Source organism: Mytilus californianus, unplaced genomic scaffold (genome assembly GCF_021869535.1).
Source record: "Mytilus californianus isolate M0D057914Y unplaced genomic scaffold, xbMytCali1.0.p SCAF_1, whole genome shotgun sequence".
NCBI lineage: Eukaryota > Metazoa > Mollusca > Bivalvia > Mytilida > Mytilidae > Mytilus > Mytilus californianus.
The window spans coordinates 57,560,535-57,573,489 of NW_026262581.1; the positions used below are offsets into that span (position 1 = coordinate 57,560,535).

Sequence of the window (12,955 nt, forward strand, 5' to 3'; positions counted from 1 at the left end):
AGAGGTGTACGAATAAAGTTATTTATTGACGACAACATGGCGATGCAAACCGAAAGTGCACTTAGCCGATCTGGAATGTAAGACTTATCATAACATGAGACAAGTGTTACCTGTGAATGAGGACGAAGTCCTTATAAATAATTATTTGCATACATTTGATTCCAAATCAAAACAAGCACACAAGTATTAAGTAACTACACTGTACATCTAAGCTAGCACTATCATGATTTTCCAACACATAACAATAATACCAAATTAGCTTTATAAAGACCAATTAACAGTAATTGTTAATATTATTGATTATTAAATGTTAATTTAATTAACATTTAATAATCAATTAACCATCTAATCACAACTAAAACATTTCATTTAAAAGATTCACGAATTTTTATTCATGAAAATATATATTGATATATCATGTATATACATCTTTAAAAAAAATCTGATAATTCAAACTGTATCCCATAATGATGGTACTCCGGTCACTTACAAATGACTTAAGGACATTTTTTATTTTATTTTTCTGCAGTCTTAGCTTTGTGTCTTTTTTACCGTTTATTGTCAAGCTTGGTTTCTTAAAATTGTTTCTCAATCACTGAATCATGTATGATGTTGTTACAAACTCAAGCAGCTGACCCTGTTTGTTTACCTTCAAATTCTAATTTCGTCAAAACCATGTGACACATTGGATTGTCCAGACAAATAAAATTGCTCCAGGGCTATTTAGGTGATTTTTTAGACTGAGGCAATTGTGTTATTTGTTTGTATGATAGTTCTTTGAAACTGTTTGCAATGAATTGGGAATTGATTTAACCAGAAACATCATTTATTACCATGATTACCACCATGACCATGGAATTTGAAATCAATGGAAATTTTCAGTAAGTTCACCAGTGGTGATTTTTTTGCATTAAAATCCAAATGCATTTTCTTTGTTAAATGAGTAGAATAATGAGTTAGAAAATGATTTTTATTTTTATTAACCAACTATTCCACACCTTTCTCACAAAACACACACAAGAAACTGTTACCCCTTCTTATAACTCACACTTTTGTACAATAAATTAGATGCACCCATCACTCACATTGCGCCCACTTGGTAAGGATTAAACTTAGTACTCATTCTCACCTGCTCCGGAACAAACTTCTTGCAAACACAACCCTTTTCATCCTCTCTTATTTCTGACTCACTCTCACTCTCACTCTCGCTATCTATCGTGCACTCACTTACATACTTAGTTCTTACTCCACTCGTTCCTGGCTTCTGAGAATCACCCGTGTCACTCTTGATCAATTTCACATTATTTTTCTTCCCTTGCTCTCCCTTCCTCTTGCATCCCACTAATCCATTCTGGCCTTTCTTACTTCCTTTCACACAGCTGTCACTCACAATACTACTTACTTTCTTCCCAGGATAATTGCTTACATGCTCTATCACCCTCTCTATCACATCATCCTCTGTCACTGGCTTTCCACTGATAATTCCACTTAAAACATTCCTCTTCTTTTTCTTCTCTCCTTTTACTCTCTTCATTTCTACCACTTTCTTTACAAAAAAAATCACTACCAGTCCCTCTTCCAACTACATCGAGCTCACTATCTATGATTCTACCACTCACAGCACATTTATTCCCATATGCTCTCCCTCCTACCTCAAAACCAATCTCTCCATCACTCACAACACCCTCATTCTCCTTATCACTCTCAACTACCTCTCTATCACTCACAACACTTTCATTCCCATTCTCTCTTCCAACTACCTCACTATTAACAGCTTCTACAGTTTCAACAATGTCCTCAGAATGGTTTTCAATTTCACTTATGAAAGCTTCTGATGGTGTCAGTGGTAAATCATTGATTATGTCTTTTGTGAATGGATAAGTTCCAGTTTTTCTAAATACTGACTGCAAATTATTGACTGATAAGGCATTTCCGTAAGCTTTGCATGCCATGCTGCAAACATCATAACGAATCAGTGCACATTGTTTTGTTCTGATAGTTCTATGACAAAGGCTGTTGTAGATATTTTGCAGAGGACCATAACCAGTCAAGGATATAACTCTATAGGGTTATTAGAGAAAAATAACATACATTTGTTATTGTGGACTAAAAAATCAAAGAACTGTGATAACATATGTATGTTACATGTTCCAAAGGGCCAATATACATGATATACAACATTTGTTTTGTTAAAATGTATACAAGTTCTATTGATATTATTATTGTCTTTATGTATACTAAACTATAGAAAGATATAACAGTTCATAGTTTGCCAATCATACATAGTACACCTATGTTATTACAGAAAAAATATGTCTGTAATAACTAAAGGGTGTTATTACAGCTTCTCTACATCACTTCAAAGCCTTTGCTCAGACATACATCATGCTTAATCACAATATATTTTAATTTATTGTAAGAATTAATGATCAGAGCATGTAATGAGGTTCTGCGCAAGCTTCCCAGTAATTCCCAAGTGTCTCATATAATAAGTTGCATGCCTTTAATAACTAAGCCTTGTTATTCCAGCTAAGTTTATCCTTTAAAAGCCTTGTCTCATTGATTTACCATGGTTGATGAAAAATGTATCAATTTAATTCGAAAATTAGTTATCAAAGCTAGCACTATGTCATGTAGTTTCTGCGCAAAGTTTCAGGAATTCCCAAGTTCCCACTAAAAATTAAAATATTTACTGGTCATTTAATCTCTGCCCTGGGAAGACAAAGCAAGGGGGCAATGCATTGCCTATTGCATTTCCATACACCAAGATAGTTACAGTGTCACCCTTTCCAGATGTAACCTCCTGCGGTGATGTCTCCACTCCTGACACTACTCGCGATGGGTTGTGGTTGATGGTTACACCCTTCTCATCAACATTGTAAATCAAATGAGGTTTGTCCATTAGATTATATTTAAGTAGGGCTTTCTAAAGTTCATTAAAGTATTTAGTAATGTTCTCCTTGTTGGCAGCTTTTCCTCTTGCAACTTCCAATGCCCTTGGTTTTACAACTTTGAGATCTGGCCATCATCCAAGCATCCCGTAGAACCAGGCAAGACTTAGGGTTTATCATTTTTAGTTTTCTTATCAAGCATAACTGCATAGTCAGTTGCTATGTCCACAACTTCCTGTCGATTATATCCATATCCAAGTTGAGCCATTTCCTTCAAATGAGTCACCAACCAGCTTTCTTCATCTAAGGTAAAAAAAGGTGCATTGCCCATAGTACAACACTCAGGATCTACATTTCCAGATACCCTATACCTAAGAGTTTGAAATGGTACACCATAAGACTGTACAGCTCTACGGATAGAAAGCTTGTCATCATGTACAGCTGAATAAGCTCTTGTCAATGCTGATGGACTATACGTCCTATACTTGGTTTTTCCACCTGGCAGAGAGGGGCCTCGGTGGCCGAGTGGTCTAAGTAGTTACTACTGTAATCACTAGCCAGTCAACACTGAGGTTGTGAGTTCGAACCCCGCATGTGCAGGTGCACTCGACTCCAATCTTAATTGACTAGGATTGCCAGTTTTCCTATCGAAGGTCAGTGGTTTTCTCCGGGCACTCTGGCTTCCTCCACCTATAAAACTGGCCGCCAGGAAATAGCCCAAAAGCGGTGCTTAAAACATGTAAAAGTGGCTTTAAACTGTTAAAACACCAAAAATCAAATCAAATCAAAATCCACCTGGCAGGTGAACTTGATTTATCTACAAATATAATACAAAAAGTTATTATTTATACTGACCCATTTGTGTTTAAAAAACAGAAAGAAGAAAAAAAATCAGTAAAACATTTGATATGTATCTAGCTAAAATTTACTTTATAAAACCAAAGGAATTGTTTTAAATGCATTTATTTTTGTGATTGAAGTATTGTCTACTTTGTATCTATGATTTACCAGCTGTTGTTTCCTGTTTTTATGTATTTATATGTTAGTTTTCATTGCACTTTCCACCATTTTTTTTGTTGTAATTTGTGATTTTCTCATCTTAGTTTGACATATTTTCCCGTAAAATTATTTTAATGAAAAAAGCAAGGTGCTCGCTACACGTATATTCAAAAATCGTAAAAAAAAATTTGGTTGGCCTTACAGGAAACGGATATGAGTTGTGACCTTGAAAAATATGTAAACAAAAATTTGGATGCCGAGACTCGGTTTGTTTCTCAATATAAATACGTTTTTAGACCTCTTGATAATTGTTTTGAAAAGAGGTTAAAGAAAATGGCACTTTTAAGAAATAATTATTTATTTTTAATCATACATACCTTTAGGAATCTCATGTTTATCAAACGAATATATTTCAAGTGTAGCTTTTACTCTAGTATGCTGTGAAATCGAAAGTGACGTCAGAGATAAATACAACCAAAATAACCGAACGAACTGACATTATGACCGATTAGACCTCTTGATAATTGTTTTGAAAAGAGGTTAAAGAAAATGGCACTTTTAAGAAATAATTATTTATTTTTAATCATACATACCTTTAGGAATCTCATGTTTATCAAACGAATATATTTCAAGTGTAGCTTTTATTCTAGTATGCTGTGAAATCGAAAGTGACGTCAGAGATAAATACAACCAAAATAACCGAACGAACTGACATTATGACCGATTACAGACAATAGTAGGATATTTGAATAAAAATTGGATTCTTATAACGTTTAGGGTGAAATTAACCCAGGGGTCGAACGTGTGGGGCGTGAACAAGTGTAAATACGTCTATTATAAATTTTCATGTTTCAAATCGTCCTGAACATGCATGAAACATTTGCCACTTGACATTAATCAACCAACAATCAATCAATCATCATGTACACTTATCATACATGTGATATACAAAAATCTGCCTGATTGATCATGTGACTTCCCACACAGGACACATTTTGATAGCTTTAAAAAAAAAAGGTTGAATTAGCACTGATAAATAATGCATAATTTATTTTCATTGTTTATATTGTAACTTCCAATGTTCTTTTGGCACACAAGATGCAACAAATTTGCAGATATTTCATATGATGCTCTTCCTTATATTTTGCGCACAGTCCTGAACGAAATTTATTGAACAATGTTGAAAGAGAGAAATGGTAGTCATGGTCATGATGGTAGTGGAAAGGATTTCTGCGAAATTCAGGAGTCTGAAAAAAAAAAAGATTTGTGATTCATTAGCCATGTGTGTATATTGTTTGTAGATTGAGATTTTATTGATCTTTCTACTGTTATTGACCATTTTGAGTTCATATTTTACCAAAAGTTATGATAGTTTGTCAGGTTTGAATCAATTACGGCCATGATCTGTTTCATTAACTATTTTAGAAACCTAGCTAATATGAGGCAGGTGTCACCTGTGAAAGAGGATGAAGTCTGTTAGCTATAGCTAGCTATCTAAAACATGTACATTATGTATGTACAGTCATACATTTATTAACATGATTAAAATAAAAGTAATCAAATTATTTTGATTCTTATTTGATACTTGCAAAGGAAATAATTTTGTTTTTTACTATGTGCAATGCCATTACAAAAATCATATTCAATACACATGGAAATAAAAAATGTAAGTATCTTCATGATGCAGGCCTGAACTATTAAATGACCTGGTTTGCCGAATTTCTGTTGAAAAGTAAGCTGAAAGTTGGAACTATCCCGGATTCTGGTCTTACTATTTATTTTCTTCTGTTATGAGGACTTCATCATCTATAACCATTTCAACAATTTGGAAGATTGACCCTCTGAGAATACCCTATTTTAACTGTATAACTTGAATAAATGAAAAAAATGAAACTATATATCATGACACATAGACCTTATTGCAACACTTGACCCTAAAATTTGAAACGCTTGAACTATTTATGGCATATGCATATATATATATATATATATATATATATATATATATATATATGACGAATGTAATAATTACATTTCCTTTGTGGTGTCAGACATTTTTTGTTGTGATCATGGTGATGTAAAAACTTTGCAGGAACATCTTGATCAGTCAAGGGTGTAACTTAAATAAGTTATTAGAGAAAAATAACACATTCTTTATTGTGGGCTAAAAATCAAAAATCTGTGATAACATAATGTATGTGACATGTTTCAAAGGGGCAATATACATCCTTTATTTTGTTAAATTGTATAAAAGTTCTTTTGATATTATAATTGTCTATATGTATACTAAACTTTAGAAAGATATAACAGTCCAAAGTTTGCCAATCTGAATCATGCATAGAACACCTTTATGTTATTACAGAAAATATATGCCTGTAATAACTAAAGGGTGTTATTACAGCTTCTCTACATCTCTTCAAAGCCTTTTCTCAGACACATATTATAATGTATTTTAATTTATTGTAATAAATAATGATCACAGCATGTAATGAGGTTCTGTGCAAGCTTCCTAGTCATTCCCAAGTATCTCATATAATAAGTTACATGCCTGTAATAACTAAGCCTTGTTATTACAGCTAAGTTTATCACTCAAAAGCCTTGTCTCATTGATTTACCATGGTTGATCAAAAATGTATTAATTGAATTGGAAAATTAGTTTTCAAGGTTATGTATTAAGTTACTGTGCAAGTTTCAAGAATTCCCAAGTGCCCACTGAAAACAAAATTTTTTATGATACATTTAACTGATAACAAACATATGTTACTACAGATTAAGAAAAAAAGAATAGACAACTCATGAAAGTATCAGTAATAACACATGTATGTTATTTTTCTCTAATAACTTATTTAAGTTTCACCCTTGACTGTTGCTGTCTGGTAATGGTGGAAAATTGGATATAAGTGGTATTGCCTTTTGTTTACTAACCTTCTGCCATTTTTGAATTATCTCCCCATGGTTATATTTGCCAGCTGCTGTCAGCACTAATCCCTTTGAATTATCTCTTCCATGGTTATACTTGCCAGCTGATGTCAGAACTAATCCCTTTGAACTATCTCCCCCATGGTTATACTTGCCAGCTGCTGTCAGAACTAATCTCTTTGAATTATCTCCCTCATGGTTATATTTGCCACCTGCCATCAGAACTAATCCCTTTGAATTACCTCCCATGTGGTTATATTTGCTAGCTGATGTCAGAACTAATCCCTTCGAACTATCTCCCCCATGGTTATACTTGCCAGCTGATGTCAGAACTAATTCTTTTGAATTATCTCTCCAATGGTTTATATTTGCCAGCTACTGTCAGAACTAATCCCTTTGAATATTACCTCCCCCATGGTTATACTTGCCAGCTGATGATTGCTGAATTTTTCATTTCCATTCTCTAACTTAAGTTTGCCTCAACTAACTGTTATGAAACTTATAAACAATGCTTATTACAACAAAGCTCAGATCAAGTACAAATTTGGGTATCGTCACTTTTAAGTTCTTGAGTTATGTCCCTTTATAACATTATATGCAAGCGGGGGCATCATCTGTGTCCCATGGACACATCCCCCATTTATTTTTCATCTTTTCTTTTGTAAATTGTTTGAAGAACTTTGTGGTTGGTTTGTTTGTTATTCTGTATAAACTTATTTTCTGAATGCTCTATATATTTTTTTTGATGAAGCAAACTCCTTTAAAAACTATGCTAATTAGTTTGTCTATTAATAAACATATATATTTACATTTCTGATTTTGGGCCCAGTTTTGAAGTTTGTCCAAATCAGGGTCCAAAATTATACTGTGTTTGATTTCAACATAAATTGAATATATATAGGGTTCTTTGAAAAGCTGAATCTAAACCCGTATTTATTTTCATTATTAATTAGATAATACCCCATTGAGGTCCAAAGGGTCCTAAATTAAACTTTTGATTGTTTCATCAACAATTCAAAAATAGAATTCTTGGGATTCTTTGATATGCTAATGATAACAATGTTGTTAGATTTTGGATATTGGACTATAATAGGTAAATTTCCGACTTCAAATTTTTCCGTTCTTTGACCACATTCTTTTTGTGTCACAAACCTATACTGTGTCAAATATTCAATCACAATCCAAATTCAGAGCTTTTTTAAGCTTAAATGTTGTGTCCATACTTGCTCAACTGTTTAGGCCTTCAGGGTTCGACCTCTGCAGGAAAATCCTGTTTGCTGTCACTCTGACAGCCACTTGTTTTTGAATTGTTTTAGGATTTTTACATTTCTTCAAATATTTGAATGTTTAATATAGAGCATTCTCCATTGTTCAAAAAACATCTTGTGCTAAAACCGAGCCATTTGAGTCTTTGATCTAATTTTGGGATATTTTGTAACATCAATGTTGGAAATTGTTGCACCACTGCAATTTGACAGTTCATTAATGTACCACAACTTTGAAAGAAAAAAAGTATATACTACAATTTATAATAGTACACATGATAGTAATATGCTGTTATTTAGCAAAGATCAGTGGATTTGAAGTATTTATCATGTTTATAAAGCTCATTATTGCAAATAAACATTTAAAGTGTTTGAATAAATATTTTGATTTCATTACTACAACATGTATTTGATTATATATATGTGATCAATAAAAAAAAATCAAGTTTATATGAATATGTGTTTGAAACAATATATATATGACATGTATGAACACATGATGAAGTGAAGAACAATAAATGGTGCATGTTGAAATAATTTGGAGTACACATAGTTTGAAAGTGTTGAAAGATTGATTAATCACCTAATAAATTTTTTTATGAACATGTTGAAAGATTAAATTGTCCCCTATTTTTACATTTTTTTTTGGGGTGGGGTGGGAGAGGGATTTTTACAGCCTACAGTTAAGACAGTTACAGAGATATAGATATTTAATATTTTATAAAAAATACTTTAAGAATCTTAATTTTGCAAGAACTGTGACAGTAATTTGTCCTAGCATCTGTCTTCCTGATTAATATGAATAACTCATGTTCTTGTGTGCTCTTAAAGTTTCTTGATAACAAATGTCTGACATCTGCCTCTTCAGAACGAAAATTCAATATTGTCTTGTATTGTAGTCTTAAAAATCTCAGTGTATAATTATAAGAAGTCATTACTGTATAATTCATTTAACCCAATCTTTGTATTAAGCATCTTCCCTAGCCAAGGGTAACAATCCAACAGAGGCGGGGACTGGATTGTAAACCTTGGCTAGGGAAGATGTGTATGATGTGTAATCGACATGATTGAATTTTAACTGATACTCCTTTTGCTAATTATAAATCATGCATATATATATATTACCTAAAAGCCCTTATTTCTGCCTTTAAACTTTGCCTTTGAAAATCCCACTCAAAATGAAATGTAATAAGTTTAGAAGATATTGATTTCAATGGAATTTCACATGTCCAATGTTCCTGACAGTAACCCAAGTGGTCACACAGCATCTAAAACTGAAAGCTTAGATAATCATTATAATCAAAATCTCTATTTAAATTTATATTCTGGATTTCAACCAAACTTAATTAGGCGTAGTAAAATAGAGCACACATTTAGACAAACTAAATATTCAAGTCAGTTATCATGGATATATGTTACACAATTTTTTTGTTGTTGTCACATAATGACAAATGCTTCTGTTCCTGAAGAACCTTTTGAAATTGTTTTTTTTTGTTCATGGAATACACAATGATACAGTCATGACAGTGGTTAATCGAAAATGATGCTAATTGTGACATCTTTAAAAAAAAGAAACTTTTTTATGGCCCCACAACAAAGTTGTTGGGGCCATATAGTTTTACCCTTATCCGTCATTCTGTCATTCCATCATTATTCTGTCATTACGTCATTCCGCAATGAACAGTTATACAGACTTTTTTTCTAAACATCTACACATATTAAGCTGATTTTTAGTATGTGAGTCAACAATGATGAGTTACACATCGAGTTAATGTTTGGTTCCGCTCAGATGATTTTCACCAAAATTACAGGCTTTGGACATGTTGGACTTCAAAAATTTCATGAAAATAGCAGTAATAGGGACTTTTTTTCTAAACGCCTTCACATATTGAGCTGATTTTTAGTATGTGATTCTACTATGATGAGTTAGAGATCGAGTTAATGTTTGGTTCCGTTCCGCTGATTTTCGCCGAAATAACAGGCTTTGGACTTCATGAAAATAGCAGTTATACAGACTTTATTTCTGAACGCCTTCACATAATGAGCTGATTTTAAGTATGTGAGTCTTCTATGATGAGTTACAGATGATGTTAGATCGAGTATAAGTTTGGTTCCGCTCCGCTGATTCTTGCCGAAACAACTGGCTGTGGACTTTGAAAATTTTGTGAAAATAACAGTTATACCAAATTTTTTCTAAACGACTTCTTATATTGTTGTCTGTCTACTATGATGAGTTATAGATTAAGTTTATGTATGGTTCCGCTCCACTGATTTGTGCCAAAATTGAGACCTTTTGAAAATTTCGTGAAAATAACAGTTTACACAGACTTTCATTCTCAAATTTCCACTTCTAAAAATGGCTTCAATGTTTTTTGCGAGCGGGCATTTCATGTCGTTCAGACACATCTAGTTTATCTAGTCACTGTTTTAACTATGATTCATTGTGATAATAGCCATTAAATACTAATATAAAATTTTAACTAGAAATGGGTGCCTTATCAAACCAAAATAACTTTTTAATTAGTCCCCTACCGACAAAGTCGAAGGGGACTTTAGGTTTGCACTCCGTCCGTCTGTCTGTCTGTCTGTCCATCTGTCCATCCATCAGTCCGGCAAATCAGCTTTCCACACTTTTTTTCTTCGTTCTTGAAGATATTGATTTGATATTTGGTATATAGTTTCATCATGACAAGTTATAGATCAAGTTCGAATTTTGTTTCGGTCTGATGATTTAGTCCAGAGTTATCATGGTCCATATTTAATGTTAGAGTACTACATTTTGTATGTTAAACCATATTTCTGTACAAAGAGAGATAACTCATTTTTTTAAAGACATTCTTTGGTTAATTGTTTGAGGTGTTTTTATACACCCGTCAATTTTTGACGGGACGTATTATGGTATACAAATGTCCGGTGTCAATCCGTCAGTCTGTCTGTCTGTCCGTCTGTCTGTCCGTCTGTCTGTCCGGCATAAACATGTCGCACCGTAACTTGAGAATGACTCATCCAAATTTCATGAAACTTAACATAGTTGTTTCTTATGATGGTCAAACGATCTGTATACTTTTTGGTGAACATAAGATTAAAACCTTTTGAGTTATGGGACTTAGTAACTAAAACAGGTGTGTGTTTTTTTTCACATGTCGCGCCGTATCTCAAAAACAATTTATGATTATTGTTTAAAACTTTACACACTTCTTAGTTATATTAATTTTAAGATCTGCATACTTTTTGGTGATGATTCAAAATTTTATTTTAGAGATATTGAGTATTTTGTTAAAAAAGGGGGAGGGGTTTTTCACATGTCGCGCCGTATCTCAAAAACGATTTATGATTATTGCTTAAAATTTTACACACTTCTTAGTTATATTAATCTAAAGATCTGTATACTTTTTGGTTTTGATTCAAAATTTTATTTTAGAGATATTGAGTTTTTTGTAAAAAAAAAGGGGGTTTTCGCATGTCACGCCGTATGTCAGAAACTATTTATGCTTATTGCATAAAAATTCACACACAAGACGAGGGGCGTATCATGCGCTCAAGGCGCAGCTGTTTGTTTTTATTTTGTATAAACTAATTTTCTGAATGCTATATATACATAAAAAAAAATTATGAATTGAAATCTTTTAATTAGATAATTATCTATTTTTATTAAGGTATATATTTCACTACATTACATTGTGTATAGATAAAAGTTGTTGACATTTTATAGATAAGTTACAAATCTATATTAGTTTGTGACAAATGAAAGAAAAAATATTTGGAACTATTAATTATATTTGATTATAACTTGAAAATAAATATACATTGTATTACGTCATATCTAATTTTAGAGAACTATTAATCACATCTAATGTTAGAGTGTTTTCCACAATTTTTTTCATCATGCTTAAAGATATTGATTGATAATTGGTATATAATTTTATCATGACAAGTTACAGATCAAGTTCAAATTTTTGTTTCGGTCTGATAATTTTGTGCAGAGTTATATATGGTCCTTGGACTTGAAAAATTCACTCATATAATGGATTTCCACACTGTTTTTAGTCATGCTTGAAGATATTGACTTGATATTTTCTTCTTGTTTACACCATGACAAGTTATAGAACAAGTTAGCATTTTGTTCCAGTATAATGAATTTTTACCCGGTAGGGGACTATGTATTGCCATGCAATACTCTCAGAATGCTTGTTTGTATTGACAATTACTGTTGATTCATTTATTTTCGTGGGTACCAATTTTCGTGGATTGAGGAAAACTTGCATTTTCATGGTCATTTGATTTCGTGGTTTTGCCAAAGTTTGCATAAATTCCTATAAAAAATTTGCCATTAGTTAAACATTGGAATTCGTGGTTCTCGGGTATCCATGAAATCCACGAAAATTGGTATTCAACAAATAATATTTAATCCACAGTAGCTTAGTTTTAGGTAAGATATCTTCACTTTGAATTGTCTGTATGTAACCAGATATTCAGTTATGTTAAAACTTGCATCCCCAAGAAATTTTACAACTCCATTAACATAATTTATCTACATACAATTAGTTTTAAAAATCAAAACATTTTGATTTATTGGCTTTTAATTTATGATATATAGATAGATTTGGCATTAAGGTTGTTTTCACTTCTAAAGTATTCTCGTAATAGAATAAAAAAGCAAAAGCTCTGTCTTGTCATGCTCGTCATGAAATATGAATGTTGGAATATTGATCCCTCTTTAATCAAAAGGATTTTAAAGAGAATAGGATGTTCACAACTCTAATCAAATTCCAATTTATAATACTTGAATTTTAAACCTACAGTTGAAACTTGAAAAGAATAATTAGAATAAAATAAATGGGTATAAAACTTCAATCACAGATTTTTTAGTGAAGAATTTAT

General features: G+C 32.3%; 1 protein-coding gene across 1 annotated transcript in view; it reads left to right on the top strand.

Annotated features, from left to right (window-relative positions):
- The first annotated feature begins 21 nt into the window (after positions 1-21).
- The window catches only part of LOC127722169 (protein tyrosine phosphatase domain-containing protein 1-like), a 46,905-nt gene continuing 33,971 nt past the window's right edge, over positions 22-12,955 (top strand). The window contains exon 1 of the mRNA XM_052229049.1: positions 22-77. The gene's annotated coding sequence lies outside the window, so the exon portion shown is untranslated. The remainder of the gene's footprint in view (positions 78-12,955) is intronic.